General features: G+C 46.2%; 1 protein-coding gene and 2 non-coding genes across 3 annotated transcripts in view; all 3 read right to left on the reverse strand.

Annotated features, from left to right (window-relative positions):
- LOC148664987 (zona pellucida sperm-binding protein 3-like) overlaps positions 1-20796 on the reverse strand; it is a 246998-nt gene that overhangs the window by 165850 nt on the left and 60352 nt on the right. The gene's annotated exons all lie outside the window — the stretch shown is intronic.
- On the reverse strand, positions 7750-7822 carry trnar-ucg (transfer RNA arginine (anticodon UCG)). Its single transcript has one exon. It is a non-coding gene; the product is annotated as a tRNA-Arg (tRNA).
- Positions 20325-20397, reverse strand: trnav-cac (transfer RNA valine (anticodon CAC)). Its single transcript has one exon. It is a non-coding gene; the product is annotated as a tRNA-Val (tRNA).

Genomic DNA, 20796 nt, shown 5'->3' on the forward strand with positions numbered 1-20796 from the left:
AGAATTTGATTAAAAGGGAATATAATATGGAATCGCGTATCTCAAGAAATTAATAACGATATAATTATATTCATGTTGCAAAAGAACATAAAAACTCCCTTGCTTTTAACAGAGCGTTCCATAATTTCTAACTACGAAAATGCCAGGTGAAAGGATTTGTAAACATATTTTGTTAAAGCAAGTCAGTTTTTTCCGCAACACATAAAATACATTTTTCCAAGAAAGTTTAGCTTTTGTCACTAATGAAACCACTAAATAAAGACATAAATATAGAAATCTTAAGATTTGTTTCATTTAATGTTGGTAGCAGGATGAACTGTCAGAGTGTATATTTTTTCGCAGAGTTGCTGCAAGATGTTAACAGCGAAAAAGGTATTTAGAAATGAGTTATTTCAAGATGAAAAAGAAAACATACACGAAACATGGTTTCATTATGACCAGAATCGGTCTTGAGATATTTTTAACTTGATTTACAGTATTTGAGAGGTATGTCTTAACACCGATACTACAGTGCTTAAGTACTGCTCACGTATATGTTTCTAGGTTTATATTATGCATTTCATATGGTCAAATTACTTTTGAGCAACTAATAAGAAGCGCGAAACGGTATGCGTTTTAGTTTCGTTTTGTGCTGGGACCCGTGGATTGATTAGAGATATCAAGTACATACAAGTCATTTTTTAAATGTTGTAGTTCGTCTTGAAAAAATGTTACGAGTACATCATCTATCAACAATTACACAGGTTCTGTTTCCATATTGCGGATTTTGGTTACGTAATATTATTTTCTAGATCTCACGTTGTGAATATATGATTTGGGCAAACAGAGCCGCAAAGAAGTACATTATTGGTTGTTGTTTTTTTTTGCAGTTTTATCTAGAACAAGCGATGCTTAAACCTTTGTCTGATTCTTGTGAAACTATCCACACGACAGTTACAGTACCTAGGAGTTGACTTCAGTGATGTCACTGATGGGATGTTTCTAAAAATCCATCCTCTGTAAAACGTCTTCTCTAGTTGTCCTGCATATGTATTCGCTAATGAAGCTGTGTGTTCTGAGCCTGGATCTCTACATTTCTGTATGAACCAGCTTAGAGGGCTAAAGACAGCTTGTGTTTAAATTGAGTGTAAGGCAATTTATGCTTCTAAAGTCATGGTCAGCATTTATTTTTGTACTGTGCTGTAAACTTGTTCTGTGCCAAGTCACATTCTTTTATAGCGTTTTTATAGCATTATCAAATCCAGTGGCGCTGTGTGTTAGTTTCCTGACTCCCATGTCACATGGTCTGTGATTGAAACCTGTAAAACCGGTTTAATTCGTCACAGCCAGCACTCTTCAGGTGTGAAGGTCTTCTGCTCAAAATGAAACGCTAAAATGTTTGTGTATATTCTAATGGTAGTGGGGGCAGGGTGTGTGGGAACAGGTTTGGTTGAAATTGCATTGGAGATCTATGTTCTTCACACCTGAAACATTTTCTCTGAAAGCATTTTCTTCGCAGTTTAACCGATCTTGTTACAGCATGTTACAGTTTACTATTATTAACCATATTAATTTTAAGTGCTTAATGTAAAATCTTGTAAAAATATATTTTCATTGTTTAAATATACATTAAGTCTGACTATCATATAATAAGTTAAATACAAAACTAAAGAAAAAATAGGGTTAAATATAATTCAAAATATTTTGCTAACAATGTTAACTGTTTATGAATAATAAAATGTATTAACTAAGGAGTAGGATGGCACAGTTGTTAGTATGTTTTTTGTTTTGTTTCTTTTTCATAAATACAACAGTAGTACCTGATGTCTCAGTGGCTTTCAAAATTAAATTATGCATGCAAACCTGTGAACTAGAAAGATAAAAAAGATATCCATCCATTATATTCCATAATATCCATGAAATATATGGCGCTGAAATATGTGTGACGCAGTGGTGGCCTGACACGGTGAGGTGCGCTGGCAGCTGTATGATGCAGTGGTGGCCTGGCACGGTGAGGTGCACTTGCAGCTATGTGGCACGGTGAGGTGCGCTGGCAGCTGTGTGATGCGGTGGTGGTCGGGTATGTAGAGGTGCACTACATACCGGACCGTGACGGGACAGCTTGCAGCAGTCCGGGGGAAACAGGTGCTTGCTTTCCGTCTACAGATGCAGCCATTCAAAGTGAGCGGTACAGACACGTACCGCAGGTAAGATGACACGGGGTACCGAAGTGCGTGATTGGTTTACCGACAGGGGCACTCGTAAACGTCTTTACTGTGCCCGTTGTAGATATTGAATTTTACCACTGAAGGGAAATTTTAGTAGCTGAGGATAAAAAGAATAGGAGCATACTGTAATGCGTGTGAAGGCCATAAACAATATTAATTTTGGAACGTAAACATACAGTATATTGCTGGTCTTGGTACTGGCACGTGTGGCCTGGTGGCCTGGCACGGTGAAGTGCGCTGGCAGCTGTGTGATGCAGTGGTGGCCTGGTACGGTGAGGTGCGCTGGCAGCTGTGTGGTGTGACGCAGTGGTGGCCTGGCACGGTGAGGTGCGCTGACAGCTGTGTGGTGTGATGCAGTGGTGACCTGGTACAGTGAGGTGCGCTGGCAGCTGTGTGGTGTGACGCAGTGGTGGCCTGGCACGGTGAGGTGCGCTGACAGCTGTGTGGTGTGATGCAGTGGTGGCCTGGCACGGTGAGGTGCGCTGGCAGCTGGGTGATGCAGTGGTGGCCTGGCACGGTGAGGTGCGCTGGCAGCTGTGTGATGCAGTGGTGGCCTGGCACGGTGAGGTGTGCTGGCAGCTGTGTGGTGTGATGCAGTGGTGGAAATGTTCACCATGTTTCACCATGCTGAAAATGTTTGTACCAGGCTTTTTTGAGGCCTGTTTAATTGTGTCTGAAGTCTGATGTTGTAAATTTTATTGTTAAAAAGATCCATGAAAATGTCACTACTAAAGTTAGCTGGTACTGTTGGTATTGTAAGTGGCAAGTAGAGCTCATATTTTAGATTTTGTGTAGTTGCTAGCATTGAACTGTGTGTTGGATGCACATGAATATATTCATTATATGCCAGCGCACCTCACCGTGCCAGGCCACCACTGCATCACACAGCTGCCAGCGCACCTCACCATGCCAGGCCACCACTGCGTCACACCACACAGCTGCCAGCGCACCTCACCGTATCAGGCCACCACTGCATCACACAGCTGCCAGCGCACTTCACCGTGCCAGGCCACCACTGCATCACACAGATGCCAGCGCACCTCACCGTGCCAGGCCACCACTGCGTCACACCACACAGCTCCCAACACACTTCACCGTGCCACACCACCACTGCGTCACACCACACAGCTGCCAGCGCACCTCACCGTACCAGGCCACCACTGCGTCACACCACACAGCTGCCAGCGCACTTCACCGTGCCAGGCCACCACTGCGCACACCACACAGCTGCCAGCGCACCTCACGGTGCCAGGCCACCACTACATCACCCACCTGCCAGCGCACTTCACCGTGCCAGGCCACCACTGCATCACACAGCTGCCAGCGCACTTCACCGTGCCAGGCCACCACTGCGTCACACATATTTCAGCGCCATATATTTCATGGATATTATGGAATATAATGGATAGATATCTTAGTTATCTTTCTAGTTCACAGGTTTGCATGCATAATTTAATTTTGAAAGCCACTGAGACATCAGGTACTACTGTTGTATTTATGAAAAAGAAACAAAACAAAAAACATACTAACAATTGTGCCATCCTTCTCCTTAGTTAATACATTTTATTATTCATAAACAGTTAACATTGTTAGCAAAATATTTTGAATTATATTTAACCCTATTTTTTCTTTAGTTTCATATTTAACTTATTATATGATAGTCAGACTTAATGTATATTTGAACAATGAAAATATATTTTTACAAGATTTTACATTAAGCACTTAAAATTAATATGGTTAATAATAGTAAACTGTAACATGCTGTAACAAGATCAGTTAAACTGCGAAGAAAATGCTTTCAGAGAAAATGTTTCAGGTGTGAAGAACATAGATCTCCAATTCAATTTCAACCAAACCTGTTCCCACACACCCTGCCCCCACTACCATTAGAATATACACAAACATTTTAGCGTTTCATTCTGAGCAGAAGACCCTCACACCTGAAGAATGCTGGCTGTGACTAATTAAACCGGTTTTACAGGTTTCAATCACAGACCATGTGACATGGGAGTCAGTAAACTAACACACAGCGCCACCGGATTTGATTACGCTATAAAATCGCTATAAAATAATGTGACTTGGCACAGAACAAGTTTACAGCACAGTACAAAAATAAATGCTGACCATGACTTTAGAAGCATAAATTGCCTTACACTCAATTTAAACACAAGCTGTCTTTAGCCCTCTAAGCTGGTTCATACAGAAATGTAGAGATCCAGGCTCAGAACACAGATTCATTAGCGAATACATATGCAGGACAACTAGAGAAGACATTTTACAGAGGATGGATTTTTAGAAACATCCCATCAGTGACATCACTGAAGTCAACTCCTAGGTACTGTAACTGTCGTGTGGATAGTTTCACAAGAATCAGACAAAGGTTTAAGCATCGCTTGTTCTAGATAAAACTGCAAAAAAAAAACAACAACCAATAATGTACTTCTTTGCGGCTCTGTTTGCCCAAATCATATATTCACAACGTGAAATCTAGAAAATAATATTACGTAACCAAAATCCGCAATATGGAAACAGAACCTGTGTAATTGTTGATAGATGATGTACTTGTAACATTTTTTCAAGACGAACTACAACATTTAAAAAATGACTTGTATGTACTTGATATCTCTAATCAATCCACGGGTCCCAGCACAAAACGAAACTAAAACGCATACCGTTTCGCGCTTCTTATTAGTTGCTCAAAAGTAATTTGACCGTATGAAATGCATAATATAAACCTAGAAACATATACGTGAGCAGTACTTAAGCACTGTGGTATCGGTGTTAAGACATACCTCTCAAATACTGTAAATCAAGTTAAAAATATCTCAAGACCAATTCTGGTTATAATGAAACCATGTTTCGTGTATGTTTTCTTTTTGATCTTGAAATAACTCATTTCTAAATACCTTTTTCGCTGTTAACATCTTGCAGCAACTCTGCGAAAAAATATACACTCTGACAGTTCATCCTGCTACCAACATTAAATAAAACAAATCTTAAGATTTCTATATTTATGTCTTTATTTAGTGGTTTCATTAGTGACAAAGGCTAAACTTTCTTGGAAAAATGTATTTTATGTGTTGCGGAAAAAACTGACTTGCTTTAACAAAATATGTTTACAAATCCTTTCACCTGGCATTTTCGTAGTTAGAAATTATGGAACGCTCTGTTAAAAGCAAGGGAGTTTTTATGTCCGTTGCAGTTCTTTTGCAACATGAATATAATTATATCATTATTAATTTCTTGAGATACGCGATTCCATATTATATTCCCTTTTAATCAAATTCTAAAAGTATGCTTGTTGACTCCGGTATCACGTTAGTTAAAGACTTCGAAGCTTACAATGTTTAGGGAGAAATGGAATACTGGTGTGTATTTTTTTCTTTAAAGTACCGAGACCAGCCATATACTGTATGTTTATGTTCCAAAATTAATATCGTTTATGGCCTTCACACGTGTTACAGTATGCTCCTATTTTTTTTATGCTCAGCTACTAAGATTTCCCTTCAGTGGTAAAATTCAATATCTACAACGGGCACAGTAAAGACGTTTACGAGTGCCCCTGTTGGTAAACCAATCACGCACTGCAGTACCCCGTGTCATCTTACCTGCGGTACGTGTCTGTACCGCTCACTTTGAATGGCTGCATCTGTAGACGGAAAGCAAGCACCTGTTTCCCCCGGACTGCTGCAAGCTGTCCCGTCACGGTCCTTAGCCGCAGGCCAGAGGCCCCCCATCCTGGTGGGGGGGTGCCCTCGGTGTCGGGGAGGACGCCCACCCCGGAGTAGGGTTACCGATGAACTGGTGTTGAGCAGGGCCAGGCAGGGTTGGTCCTCGATTTGGCAGTGGAGGTACAGCCAACTCTGGCTACAGCCAACTCGCCCCACAGTGGCGTGAGGGGTGCCGGTCTTCACAGCGCTCTCCGGAGTGGGGGTTGAGGTGTTCAAGGGCGGGCAGCCATTCCTGCGCTGAGCCGCCCTGTTCCCGTTTCCCAATGCCGATCGAGGAGTGCGAGGTTCGGGTGCCCGGCAGTACGGGGCTGTTCCGCGGTGGTCGCTGCATGGCCTGGCTCCTCTTCCCCCTCGCTGGACTCCTCTGTCGCCGCCTCGGTCAGCCGGCAGGGCGCACTGTGTCTGCTGGCGCTTCCAGCCACCCCGAACACGGCCTCAGCCCGTGTAGCAAGGGCCAAGGCCTGCTCCAGTGATATTGGCGCGGCCAGCTGTGCGTGGCGCCGCAGCTCCTCGGGTGAGAGGGCCTTGAGAAAGGCCTGGAGAGCCATCTCCCGCTGCGCCTCCTGGGGAAAAGCTGGGTATCCTAGGCGGGCGAGGAACATGACATCAGCGGCAACCGGGCCCAGTCGCTCTCCTGGTCAGCGCCGCAGCAGGGCCAGCCTCTCCCGCATCAGATCCGGCACCTCCTCCACGCCTAAGCGCAGCCGAAGAGCTGCTGCCAGTGCCGCATATTCTCCTCAGTCAGCCAGCGCTTGACAGAATCGGTTAATGTCTGCCACGGTTTGTCCATCCTGCCCGCTTCTGACACCAATGTAGCATTTACAGGTTCTTCTCAGGACAAAGGACCAATGGAGACGAGATAAATGAACCAAATGATAGCTTTATTCTTTATCAACCACACAAAACCAAACACAGAATATACACACACATGAGGAGTCTGACGGAGCACGTAAACATCTTTAGGGTGGTAATTACCTAACAACATGCTATACACAAGACTACACAGGACACTAGAACTACTATGACATTATTTACACAGGTAGGGTCAGCTGCTGGTCATCGTGCTGACCCTCAGACTCTCCCCGGCTACAACTCCCAGCCTGCCCAGCGGTACTATGAGCGCCTAGGGGCGCTTCCTCTTCACCACCGGGAGAGGGCGTTACAATACGTATATTTGACAAATCACTGCCCACTGGCGTTGCTTTCCAGACACCACAACTATTCACGATTAATCTTATGAATACACATCTTTATGAATAATAGTATTATTTATTAATAATTAACTTTAATGTATATCTTTATTAGTAGCTGTATTACAGGTAATGCATGTACAGCCTTTATTATGTGATAGTGAATTTGCAGGTATACTGGGGAGGGAAGAGAACTGAAATGAAGGAAATACATATTTAAAGGGGGTGTAAGTCTTACATCCGTTCTGTCACATCTGGGTGTTAACTGAATAGATTTGTGGTATTATTTATTGTGTTTGAACTCTATACTTGTCTCAGGAGACAGCAGAAATATTGGCGATCTGTGGCTACAGAAAATAGTGTGAACTTTATAGGCAAATGTAAGGTTATGTTAAAGAAAAAAAACTTATTGTCACCTTTATCAACATGATTATTTAAGACAGTTGTTCGGAAAAGTATCTCTTCTCATATCTGTATTGTCCTACAATAACGATGGTGAAAAATGCAGAATGTGTGGAAAGAACTGGAGATAGAACAGGAGACTCATCCAGTCAATAGTAAGGTTGTGTAGGACCGCACACACTAGGGGACAGTGTTGAGTAGCGTGGTTTAAAAGCTTCACGAGCCAGGCAGGAATCGAACCTACAATCTTCTGATTCGAAGCCAGACGTGTTATCCATTGCGCTACTGGCCCTACTATCGCTTTAGTCAACTGCACTACAGTGAGCTCAGAGCCGCTACTAGTAATGCATTGCCCCTGTCCACATTTTCTCAATTAGATTCACGTGTTTTTTATACGTGTGTCTAATTACTACGTCTTTCGTTTTGTCTGGTTTTAAAAAAAATGTCTCTTTAAAACAGACAAAGGGTTTATGTGTCTCCCTGAAATTCACACACGAGGGAAGTCACACGAGGAAAGAAAGATATCGCGTTTAAAAAGAATCCAGAGTGGAAACGCCGGCGATTGAAAACGAAGCTTCATAGAGTACGCGCGCGCTACCACTGAACTAAACTCCAGATACCGAGTTTTTTCCGCAAGTCTTTAATTGTGTTAGGAAGAGTGAACAGTCAACAGTGCATATTTCAAAGGTCAAAGCAAGACAATCAGACGTGAGGATAGATCAGAACAGGAGCCTCTGCTTCTCTGTTTGCTGAGCGTTTGGTGAACGTAAAAGTGAAAGACAAATTCGCTGTTTTCACTTTTTAATTAAGGAACAAGAAAACACCATCCTTCGAGCCAGATTCAAAACAGCGACATAACAATCGCCCGCTGCTTTTTTAAACAGTTTTACGCTCTAGCAACTGAGCTATGGAAAGGTAAACTCAAAACGCCCACGTTTTGTCATCCGCGTAGCCCAATGTAGTGTACTGTTTCTGTTTATTTAAATCCCAGTTCGACATCAAAATACTCACTCCCATAGTCTCTTTTAGTAGAAGAAATAGACCAGGATTCTACTGTATATTCTACCAGAGATCTTACAAATCGTTTGAAGGGATATCAGTGCAGGCAGAAATTGACTCCTTTCCTAGTGGGATCAGGATCATACAAAACCTTTCTTTTGAATTGAGAAGAGGATCATAGTGACACTCAAAACATCCCTGCCTTTATTTCTTTCGAGGACTAATGGATTATTGAGGTGCAAACATTTGTTCAAATCAAAACTCCGCTACTGCAGTTGCTTCTTGGAGAGTTTCTTCAAATCTTTCAACTGAACCTCGATATCTTGGGATATTAACAATGATATACAGAGTGGTTTTCTTTTGATTGAAAATTTTATTAAAATATGAGCCTTTTACCTTTGTCTTGGATGTTTCGCAAGATATAATACTTTCCCTTGCATCCTCAGATAAACATTCTATACCACAAAGTTACAATATATGGAATAGCATTTACTTTTACATATATTTTAAAATTTACTCTTATTTAAAGCTACATTTAGTGCTAGGTAAAGATAACGTTGCTAATACTGATGTAGTAGAAATGTAAGATGAATTGATAGCTGTATCTGAGCTAAAAAAAAAAGTCCTAAAACGCCTCCTCTAACAGGTAAGGACTCATATCTAGGTTCAACTCCAAACATTGCTATTGCATTGCATATTATTTAAACACGACCTCTGGGGAGAGCAGTTTTTCCAAATTGAAATTAACAAGAACATTTTTCAAGATGCACCATGTCTCAAAACCGTTCATCAGGACTACTATTAATATCAGGTGAAAGGAGTACAAAACATAAGTGTAACCTAAATATTAAGAGACTATTGTCTGTCAGCTACTGCTGTAAGCCATGTTCAGCCAACGCTAGAAATATTACTGCTCTACTACAGTAGCAAAAGTGCACAAACCCGACTAAGAAACGGATCACAAGTCAAAAGCTCAAGACAATGAGGATGGGATTTGAACCCATGCGTGCAGAGCACAAGGGATTAGCAGTCCATCACCTTAACCACTCGGCCACCTTGTCAAAGAAGTCAGCCCCTTCGGACATGAGTTGGCGCGCTCAAGATCATCTTTCTTCATTCTTGATGGTCATTTTCTTCTTCCACCTGCCATTTCATTATTTTGCTTGAGTGATGTCAATCCACCAGGCGTGTCCTGTGCTTCAGTGGCGAGTATAGAGGACACCCTGTTGTACACAGAAAGCACATTGATCTCCTTGGATATGAAAAGTGCCAAAGTCTCTTAGTATCGGGGCTGCTAGTGTATGAAAATGAGGCAACTTGCTCGGCGAGCAGGCTCAGCGCACACCGAACGCAGATGTCTCAGAGCGGTATGTCCAAGCGGCTATAAGCAAATCGCTCTGCTGGCGCCGTGGTTTAGCTGGTTAATGCAGCTGTTTAATAAAGAGGAAATTCTGGGTTCAAATTCTGGCGATACCTTTCTTCCTGTCTTGTTTTACAGAATAGATCACTCGGGACACTCACAGAGGGCTTGATTTGGTTTAATGCATGTATTAATTTCCTTTGTGGAACTTTTTTAAATCATATATCTTACGAAAGATGAAATGTGAGCAAATTTTTTTGTGCATCAAAAGTATGTAAATAGAAAAAAGCGGTGTGTGAGCATTTCTGTGGTGCATTTGGTTGGCGTGTTTGGCTCTTAGCCCAAAGGTGAGTGTTTTGAGCCCACCCAGGGACGCACTTCCTCCCATAGTAAACATCATTACCACAGATATTTAATTTGTCCGCAAAACCTTAACTATTTTGATATTTGCAGTAGTAAACAATTGAGGGTTGGTCAGAGGTAAAGACTGCGGTAGAGTCAACATTACCAGGAATTTCCAATAATTACCGACAAGGGTAACTTCCAAGCAGATAGTATTCACCCACGGAAATTTATGTTCCAATGGCTGGCGGGAGAATTCACTTATACTCCCGTTGCATCCTCAGCTAAAATAATTTAAAATACAATGCAAAATTATCTGAGAACTTGATCAGCAAAAATGACAGATCGCCGGAGTGAGGCATTTAGGAATTCTAAATGTTAACCTAGTGCTGTTCAATATAATGTAATTTTATTGTACTTTTAAAATATTTTAGCTGAGGATGCGAGGGAGGATATTACACCTTGCCAAACATCTAAAATAACTGTAAAAGAGGCTGGCATTTTAATAAAACAGGCGATCAAAAGAAAGCTACAAATAGTATGGTATTATGCACAATATCCCTCGATATTGAAAGTCAGATGAGGAATTTGAAGAAACTATCAAAGAAGCAATGGCAATAGCAGAGGATGTTGATTTTGAACCACTGTTTGCACCTCAATAATCCAACTGGGGTAAAGTTAGCTTGAAGTTCGTAAACGATTTTGGCACGCCTGTAGCGCTTTCACGAAACCTCTTAAAGCCAACCCTACCAAGGGCACCGCATTGGATCCCTATCCTCAGCAGTCAGCCCCTGCGTGACAGGTTCTGAGTGTCTTGGTTACATCCGTTTGTGTGTATAGATGAAAAAGCTATTGAAGAGCACCCCGACACCCCCCACCCGTCTCGGTGGAAGTTGCCATGTTCAAAAAATCCTAAAAAGATAATTAAAGTTGCACACAACAAAGCATGACTGTGAAAGGTCAGGAGGCCTGCCTAGTGAGCACAACACTTGATTACAGTAAAAAAAAACATGAAAAAATAAAGAAATGTTCCACAACTCAAAGCGAGGTTGTATAAGGTTAGGGGAAATGTCTGGTGTAAAACACCTGGTTGCAGCACTGTGGCTGTTGTGCTTGAAGAGCTATTGACTCATGAATAGCACCCCCCAATCCCCATGTACCGCCTGTCTAATGGTGCCAAATTGAAAAACTAAAATTTTTATTAAAAAAATAAACAAAGGGGCCACAACCACAGAAAGGTTGTATAAGGTTAGGGGACCTGTGTGGTGTGTAAAACACTTGGTTTCAGCAGTGTGGCTGTTGTATTTGAAATGCTATTGAGCCATGAAGACTACCCACCTATCGCACTGTGTTACCTGTAGTGTTATCTTCAGAAAATCATAAAAAATAAAGAAAGGGGCCACAGCCACAGCAAGGTTGTATGAGGTTCGGGGGCCTGTCTGGTGTGTAAAACACTTGGTTTCAGCAGTGTGGCTGCTGTATTTGAAATGCTATTGAGCCATGAAGTCGACCCGCCTATGGCACTATATTACCTGTAGTGTTATCTTCAGAAAATCATTACAAAATAAAGAAAGGGGCCACAGCCACAGCAAGGTTGTATGAGGTTCGGGGGGCTGTCTGGTGTGTAAAACACTTGGGTACAGCAGTGTGGGTGCTGTAGCTTCACGGGGAAAAAGAACATTTATATTTATCAACCTACTAGCAATACTGGGTGGATGTCACATTCCCCAAAGTTCAGTGCCTCTCTCTAATCAAGTAGAAACGCAACATTAAACTCCGTTCGAAACGGGAGAAATCACCAGGACACGATACAACTGACGTCCGGAAAAGAAAAAAAGAACTCCTATTCCCATTTGTAATGACCCCGTCGTGTTTTTCCCGGTGTACGCTTGTCTTTCGGAGACCGTTTCTCTCTGGTGTTGTTTTGCTGTTGGAATAAATGCAGAGGTGACCCTTCTGTGTGGAGTCTGCGTGTTCTCTCCAGCGGGTCGTTTCCTCCACCGTAGGGTCTCCCAATCGTCACAGAAGTGTGTATCGTTTTGGGTGGTGGTGGTGTGGTGGTGCATGGGGGATACTGCGCCCCGAGGGGGTGACCTCTCACCTTGCTCCGGACGAAGGGAGAAGACCTGTACCTTCACGAGTCCAGGTTGTGAAAACTTCTTCTGGCAGTTCAAAATGTTTCGAAGAGACTACAGCGCTACCCAGTTTTCCATTTGTATCGTGTATTATTATACAGTCATAAGTATCTGTACTGATCACAGAGTCCCCCTCTCACTGCCAGGACTGAAGCCCAGTGCAGCACGAATAATAATAATAATTAATAAGTCTGGACTCTCCACTCAGAGCTCTTCCCAGGTCAGGGAGATCCCCTCCAGCCCCCCCAGTGTGCAGCCCCCACCTGGATGATGCTCCGTCCGCTCAGCACACAGCAGCTCTTAGTGGGGAGGAGAGCAGAGGGATGGAGCCAGTTCAGAGAGGGGGGGTGATAAGGAGGCCATGATGGGTAAAGACCAGGGGGGGAATCAGGCCAGGACACTGGGGTAACACCCCTACTCTTCTCCAGAGACACCCCGGGATTGTAAATGAGCACAGAGAGTCAGGACCTCGGTTTGACGTCTCATCCGAAGGACAGCGCCTGTTTACAGTCCAGTGTCCCCCGTCACTATACTGGGGCATCAGGACCCACACAGACCGCAGGGTGAGCGCCCCCTGCTGGCCCTACTAACACCTCTCCCAGCAGCAACCTCAGTTTTTCCCAGGAGTCTCCCCTCCAGGTACTGACCAGGCTCACACCTGCTGGGCTCCAGTGGGGAGGGGGCTGCCAGCTGGGAGCTGCAGGGTGAGATGGCTGCTGGGCAAACGAGGGCTAAAGAGCTTCCTAGGACACCCTGGACTTCGTGGTCGACTTCCTTCTCTTCAGACGGAGGTGGCTTGAAATCTGTCTCATTTCAAGGAGTATTGGACACGATGCCCCCCCTGCTATATCCCCGCCAACTGGTGGCACGCCGACAACGAGGGCTCTCGGCCTCAATCCGTCAACCACAAACTCTCCGGGATGAAAGAGAAGGACAGACTCTGTTCGTTCGTTTCGGTGGGGGAGGGAAAAAAACAAAAGCTAAACAGATTTTTTTTAATTTTTTTATTGATGCTTAACAAAAGAACAAAAATTACAATACAGATTAATGTCAAGGGTTTATTTAGTGACCCCCCCCCATCTTACGATCATCACAGGACCTTAAAATAATACTTAATAATACAAGGTCATGCAGACGATCTGAGGACTCAGGTGGAGATAATGTGAAAGTTTTCCACAGTCCAGTCTGGGGTCCCTTAGCTTCAGTCCAGACTGGGGTCTGGGGTCCCTCAGCTTCAGTCCAGACTGGGGTCCCTTAGCTTCAGTCCAGTCCAGTCTGGGGCCCCTCAGCTTCAGTCCAGTACAGAATGGGTCCCCTCAGCTTCAGTCCAGTCTGGGGCCCCTCAGCTTCCGTCCAGTATGGGGCTCCTCAGCTCCAGTCCAGTCCAGTCTGGGGTCCCTCAGCTCCAGTCCAGTCCAGTCTGGGGCCCCTCAGCTCCAGTCCAGTCTGGTGTCCCTCAGCTCCAGTGGAGTCCAGACTGGGGTCCCTCAGCTTTGGTCCAGCACAGACTGGGGTCCCTCAGCTTCGGTCCAGTCCATACTGGGGCCCCTCAGCTCCGGTCCAGTCCAGTCTGGGGTCCCTCAGCTTCAGTCCAGCACAGTCTGGGGTCAATCAGCTTCAGTCCAGCACAGAATGGGGTCCCTCAGCTTCGGTCCAGTCCAGTCTGGGGTCCCTCAGCTCCAGTCCAGTCCAGACTGGGGTCCCTCAGCTTCAGTCCAGCACAGTCTGGGGTCCCTCAACTTCAGTCCAGCACAGAATGGGGTCCCTCAGCTTCGGTCCAGCACAGTCTGGGGTCCCTCAGCTTCAGTCCAGACTGGTGTCCCTCAGCTCCAGTTCAGTCCAGTCTGGTGTCCCTCAGCTCCGGTCCAGTGCAGTCTGGGGTCTCTCAGCTTCGGTCCAGCACAGTCTGGTGTCTCTCAGCTCTGGTCCAGTCCAGCCTGGTGTCCCTAGGCTCCAGTCCAGTCGTCTGGTGTCCCTCAGCTCCGGTCCAGTCCAGTCCAGTCCAGTCCAGTCCAGATCTTAGCAGGCACAGAACCAGGAAAGGAACCTGGAAAGAATATTGTTATTGCAGGTGTGAGGGACACAGACACAGACGTCACCATGACATCAAACAGCAAGAGGAGACTCTTCCTTGAATCACAGACACGACCGGGCGGCGCCCCCCTGTCTGCTCACCTGCACCTCCTCTTCTTCTTCTTGTCCTTCCCGGCAGCCTGCTCCTCCTCTCCCTCGCTCTTCCTCTCCTGACCTACAGTCTCCACCGCCTCCATCGGCTCGTCCTGATCATCTGTCTCCACCGACACGCAGCTCAGGGAGTTTAAAAAGACGCACTAGCGCTTCTGAAGCAGAGACAGGAGAGTCACGTTAAGAGTCGGACTGGACACTCCAGGACATGAACACTGCACTGAGAGAGAGACAGGGGTTCATACAGACACACAACTGGACACTCCAGTACATGAACACTGCACTGAGAGAGAGAGGGGTTCATACAGACACACTGACTGGACACTCCAGTACATGAACACTGCACTGAGAGAGAGAGAGGGGTTCACACAGTCACACTGACTGGACACTCCAGTACATGAACACTGCACTGAGAGAGAGGGGTTCATACAGACACACTGACTGGACACTCCAGTACATGAACACTGCACTGAGAGAGAGGGGTTCATACAGACACACTGACTGGACACTGACTGGACACTGTACAAGAGTAAAGAGAGGATCAGAGCATTACCCACCTTCTTTTTCTTCTGTCTCACAGGAGGTGGTGATTGGACCTCCTCCAGCTGGAGTCCGAGGAGGGAGAGAGGGGGCAGGAGAGGGACAGCACAGGGAGAGGAAGAGAGAGACAGGTGAGTCAAGTGTCCCAAGAGCACAGAGACTCTGCTGAGATCACACTCGGGGTGAGTGAGCCTGGGTGTAGCCCACTAATACTGACCCACTGGACACCACAGGACAGAGAGGAGGAGGAGTAGAGAGACACACTGCCTGGACACCACAGGACAGAGAGGAGGAGGAGAGAGACACACTGCCTGGACACCACAGGACAGAGAGGAGGAGGAGAGAGACATACTGACTGGACACCACAGGACAGAGAGGAGGAGGAGAGAGACACACTGACTGGACACCACAGGACAGAGAGGAGGAGGAGAGAGACACACTCAGGACAGAGAGGAGGAGAGAGACACTGACAGACAGGGCTGAAAGAGAGAGAGACACTGAGACCCAGGGACAGACAAGACAGCGAAACTCCACCACAGACAGGACAGGAGGCAGGGTGGGACCAGCACTGACCTCCTTCCTCTCTCCTGCTGGAGGAGCTGTCTCCACCTCCTCTTCCTCCTGCAAGTCAAGAGACAGGCTGAGAGAGAGACGGGCTGGTGGGACATCGGCGAACAGAGCTGAAGGCAGAGAGCCGGGGAGACAGGCCCAGCTGGGACAACGCAGGACAGACAGAGAGACAGACAGAAAGGAAGGAGAGAGAGAGACAAAGATGAAGGCACAGAAAGACAGCGGGCAAAGAGAAAGATTGAGATTGAGGGACAAACAAACCGAGAGAGAGAGAGGAAGGAGAGAGAGAGACAGAGATCGAGGGACAGACAGACTGACAGACGGGGCTGAAAGAGAGAGACAGAGAGGCAGGGACAGACAGACAGCAGGGTGAGAGAGAGACAGAGATCGAGGGACAATAATTTGGTTTCGAAATTTATTCTGAAAATATACAATCATTCACTCCTGAAAAATATCGAGTTCAAATGATACATTATGTACAATATTGTAATCAACATATGGCTAATCATCAAAAATAAAAAAAAAACTGTACTGGGGGACACAGCTGGCTGTGCTGTTCTGCACACTGAGGTCCAGTTTCCACTTCCTGCAGGATCAAACAGAACCTCCACTGGCTCTCCAGTGAACAGAGGGACAGACAGAGAGGCTTCAGGCTGCAGGGTGACAGTGTCTCTGTGAGCTGAAAGACAATCAGGACAGAGGATGATATAAGAACACACTCTGTCAAGAATATAGAGCCCTCTAGTGACCCTACTGTAGACCTGCTTACCACCCACAGTGACGATCACAGTGCTGATACTGCTTCCCTTAAGGTCCCTCACTGTGTAGTTGCCCTGATCAGCTGGAGTGAGGGAGCGGAGTGTCAGAGAGCTGTTCTGCACTGACACTCACTGTTCGTACCTTGGGCCAGGGAGCCCTGCGCTGCTCAGTAAGACTATACGAGACTGGACAGATCCTGCAGGATCAAACAGCACCTCCACTGGACCAGCAGTGTGGAGGGAAAGAGACAGAGAGGCACCAGGCTGCAGGCTATGGACTTCTGAGTGAGAAACATGTTGAATATTTTGTTTTACAACAATACCTTGAGTTTGGACTGTGATCAGCTTCATTTTGTATTTCAGCTGTGAAAATGCAATTTCAAAAATGCACGCCCCAGTCATGTTAGGTTCAAGTTACAGTTGCATCACAACTCAATACATTTGCAATTCACTTAAAATGTTGTTTTTGTTTGATCCAGTCTGTCCTCACCTAAAGGAGATACTTACTTTTAACACCTTTTATTTCTTCTCGGAGGTTAACTGGCTTCTGAGATAATTGTTCCTGGTGTTTGTGTTGTGTATGCCTTGCAATGGAGGGGTGAGAAAAAATGGACTTATTACATTATAATGAGTAATAATTGCTTACACTTATATAGTGCTTTTCTGGACACTCCACTCAAAGCGCTTTGCAGGACATGGGGAATCCCCTCCACCACCACCAATGTGCAGCATCCACCTGGATGATGCGACAGCAGCCATAGTGCGCCAGAACGCTCCCCACACACCAGCTATCAGTGGGGAGGAGAGCAGAGTAATGAAGCCAATTCATAAATGGGGGTTATTAGGAGGCCATGATTGGTAAGGGTCAATGGGAAATTTGGCCAGGACACTGGGGTAAAACCCCTACTCTTTTCGAGAAACACCCTGGGATTTTTAATGACCACAGAGAGTCAAGACCTCGGTTTTACGTCTCATCCAAAGGACGGCGCCAGTTTACAGTCCAGTGTCCCCATCACTATACTGGGGCATTAGGACCCACACAGACCGCAGGGTGAGAGCACCCCCTGCTGGCCCTACTAACACCTCTTCCAGCAGCCACCTTAGTTCTTATTGTCAAGAAGGAAAGACTATTAGGAACATGAAAAGGCTGAATGTCTTAAATGCATTTTTTATACTGAAACAGAGAGGCACACACGTCATTACAAATGCACACCCGCACAGAGACGTCCTCAAGCGCCTTGTTCACAATTATGGGCTGCAACAGGAACAAAAAACGCCAGCCTGACAACTCGAGCATTCAAACCAAGAACCCAACACGTACTCACGTTGGCAGCCTGTGCAGAAAAGCATAAAGAACCACTAGCCTTCTCTTTTGGGAGGAAAACCACACAGTCCCTCTCTCACACTCCTGATTTCCTTAAATAGCTCATTCTTCATCTCTGGCTCCTACATACAGTATAGCAGCGCTCAGTCTGCTTTGAATAAGTCATAAGTCCAAGATTTGTTTTATCTGTTCCTCTTGTCTAGGCCTAGAGCTGCTTTTCATAAAAGAGCTGTTTGCATAAATAGCTAGGGTTACAGCTGAAGACACCAGCTTCATCCCCCAGTGTGTTATACGTCGGGAGCAAGAGAAGAGGGCCAGGCCGTGCCTTTTCATAGATTTTTCTTCTGAAAAGTCGGGTTCTCGGAGGCAGATTTAGCCCCTCATGCATTGTAGAGATAGACAGGCCCGCGCGCTCACAGCTAGAGAGATAGACACAGTTAGAGCTGCACCTTCACACAGAGTCAGACCCGAACAGAGACGACCTCTTGTTTAAACAAATACACAAACCTGATGGCGCTCACAATGATCCAGACACACACACACACACACACACACACACACACACACACACACACACACACACACACACACAACCGACATCAGCAGTCACTCTCGCACACTGGACCCCAGCTCAGTCCTCACCTCCAGCTCCTGCGAACCGCTTAGAACAAACTGCATTAAGAAAATTAGGTTGCGTTCCGGTAGCAGGCCATCCTGGGCACCAGTGTGAGTTACACACTCATTTGTAAAAGCCCTTCCGCATCGTCGGGCATGCTTCACAGTGCTGGACCTGGGGTGTGGGTGCTGTCTGTGTGGAGTTTGCATGTTCTCTCCCTGGTCTGTGGGGGTTTCCTCCAGGTGCTCCAGTTTCCACCCACAGTCTAGGGACAGGCTGCCACTTTCACTGGGCAGTGCACCGTCGCCGTGGCAGCATGGTGGGTCGGATCTGATTTCAGTCTTTATTTCCTTTTTTAGAGATCCTGTAACCAGGACCTGTTCACTGCCACGACGGACAGGGAAGCACGTCATCACTGGACATCCTCTTACCTCCTGTGGCAAAGGGCAGCTGATGAAGCTTTGTGCTCGCCGGATCATGGCAATCGCCACTCCACCCTGATCCTGGCTCAGCACAGGGCACCTGGGTTCACTCCCTTCAGACTAAAGAGACTCAGTTTCTTCAATCTGTCAGTGTGAGACACTCCCTTCAGACTAAAGAGACTCAGTTTCTTCAATCTGTCAGTGTGAGACACTCCCTTCAGACTAAAGAGACTCAGTTTCTTCAATCTGTCAGTGTGAGACACTCCCTTCAGACTAAAGAGACTCAGTTCCTCCGGCCTGTCAGTGTGAGACGCTCCCTTCAGACTAAAGAGACTCAGTTTCTTCAATCTGTCAGTGTGGGACGCCTACACCAGCTTCGAACGCCTGTACACAATACCGCGGACCGCCTGCCAGACCAAATTCTGGGCTTACAGCAAACCACCCATTACATACACCGGTGTCTTCCCCGGGCCAGAGGAATTCAGGAGCTCACGTTTACTCCGTCATCTCAGGCGATTCTCGCAGGGAGCAGAGATTTCCCAATCGATCAGAGAGAGTCGGGACTTTTTTTTTTAAAAAAGAGGAGTCCTTACCTCTTAGTAATGTGAGCGCTGACCGTCTCTCCTACCGATGGGAAGTTCTGCGCCTTCTGGAGCATCCGCCGACTAAGCCAAATTTGTTGTAACAGAAAGAATAAGGTTCTGGATCCCGGGATGAAGTAAAACAGATGAGTGTATTGCATGCAAGGAACAATAAAGCCGAAGTCTTGTTTCAAGCAAGAAACAACAAAACCGAAGTATTGTTCGATGTGCCGGTACAAACTTGTAGGTTATATAGTCCTTCCTTGCTGCTTCAGACGTCATTCGGTGTTATGGTAAGGGGGGGTCATGGTATTTGGCCAGTTAAGAGACCCTGGCCAAATGGTCAGTTTAAGATTATGCCCCCTCGCATCTGGAATCCTTATCAGTTAACCCCCTTTCCTGCCATAAACCCCTGTTGCTTAGAAGTCTAATTTTCAGGCAGAACTGACTTAAGTTAACCCTTCTTACATCTTGTCTCTTACTTCAGCCCTCTTCCATTTGCTAGTTCAAAGTTGTACAACCCATTTGTATCTGCTAGGCGGCGCAGTCATCGTGCACAAAGAACGCTTTGAGAAGCGTCAAAGGCAAGTCATTCCGAGTTGGTCGTTTGTGTTTTCCGTTCAGACGCGAAATGCTGAAATGATCTCTCGGCTCCTCGGTTGTCATTTCTGCTCCGTAAAGGAATCACAGCACGCGTCGGCTTCCAGCACGGTGGGTCGGGACACGATGCCGGGGGTCGGAGAGAGCGATGTCTTCCTCGTTAGTATAGGACCTGTCACCTGTCCCCACCTGTCACGCGGGAGACTGGGGTGCATCAGGACGCGCCTTGAAGTGAAAGCAGGATGCGCTGTGACATGCACTGTGCAGATCCCGCCACACTAAGAGGTGGGTCCAGTGGGTCTGTTCGATCACAGCGCTAGGCGAATCCCCAATCCCCTTTTGTGCCTGGCGACAAAAGATGTCTGTTTCCACCCGGTTTCGAACCGGGGACCTTTCGCGTGTGAGGCGAACGTGATAACCACTACACTACGGAAACGGTGGTAAGATGTGCCCAGCGGCCCAGCGCTGAGCTTCGCCAATGCGATTTAGCTGCTTCCAGTGCCTTTATTGGAGTGCGCTGATGGACCGTGCTCTCTCTCCAGAGACCAGCACGCCTGTCATGGACGGAGCAGGAAAGGCGGCGCCACATTCTACAGCCCTCTCCACCCAATCGACGAAATCGGGCTACTGAAGTGGAGAAAATCGCCTCTTCAGAAAGTGCAAATATCATCTTGGAGACTATAAATCCTATTGCCGAAGGTCAGCCCTGTCTACCAGAGTAACCCTCCCACAGCGATGATCAGCTCGTCTCACACGCGAGAAGTTTCGGTTGGAAACAAGCGCCCCCTCTTCTCGCACGTTTTGCACGTTCGAGTAGTTTTAATGCGGCTCTTTC

The sequence above is a fragment of the Lepisosteus platostomus genome, chromosome 5 (genome assembly GCF_059453375.1).
Source record: "Lepisosteus platostomus isolate fLepPlt1 chromosome 5, fLepPlt1.hap1, whole genome shotgun sequence".
NCBI lineage: Eukaryota > Metazoa > Chordata > Actinopteri > Semionotiformes > Lepisosteidae > Lepisosteus > Lepisosteus platostomus.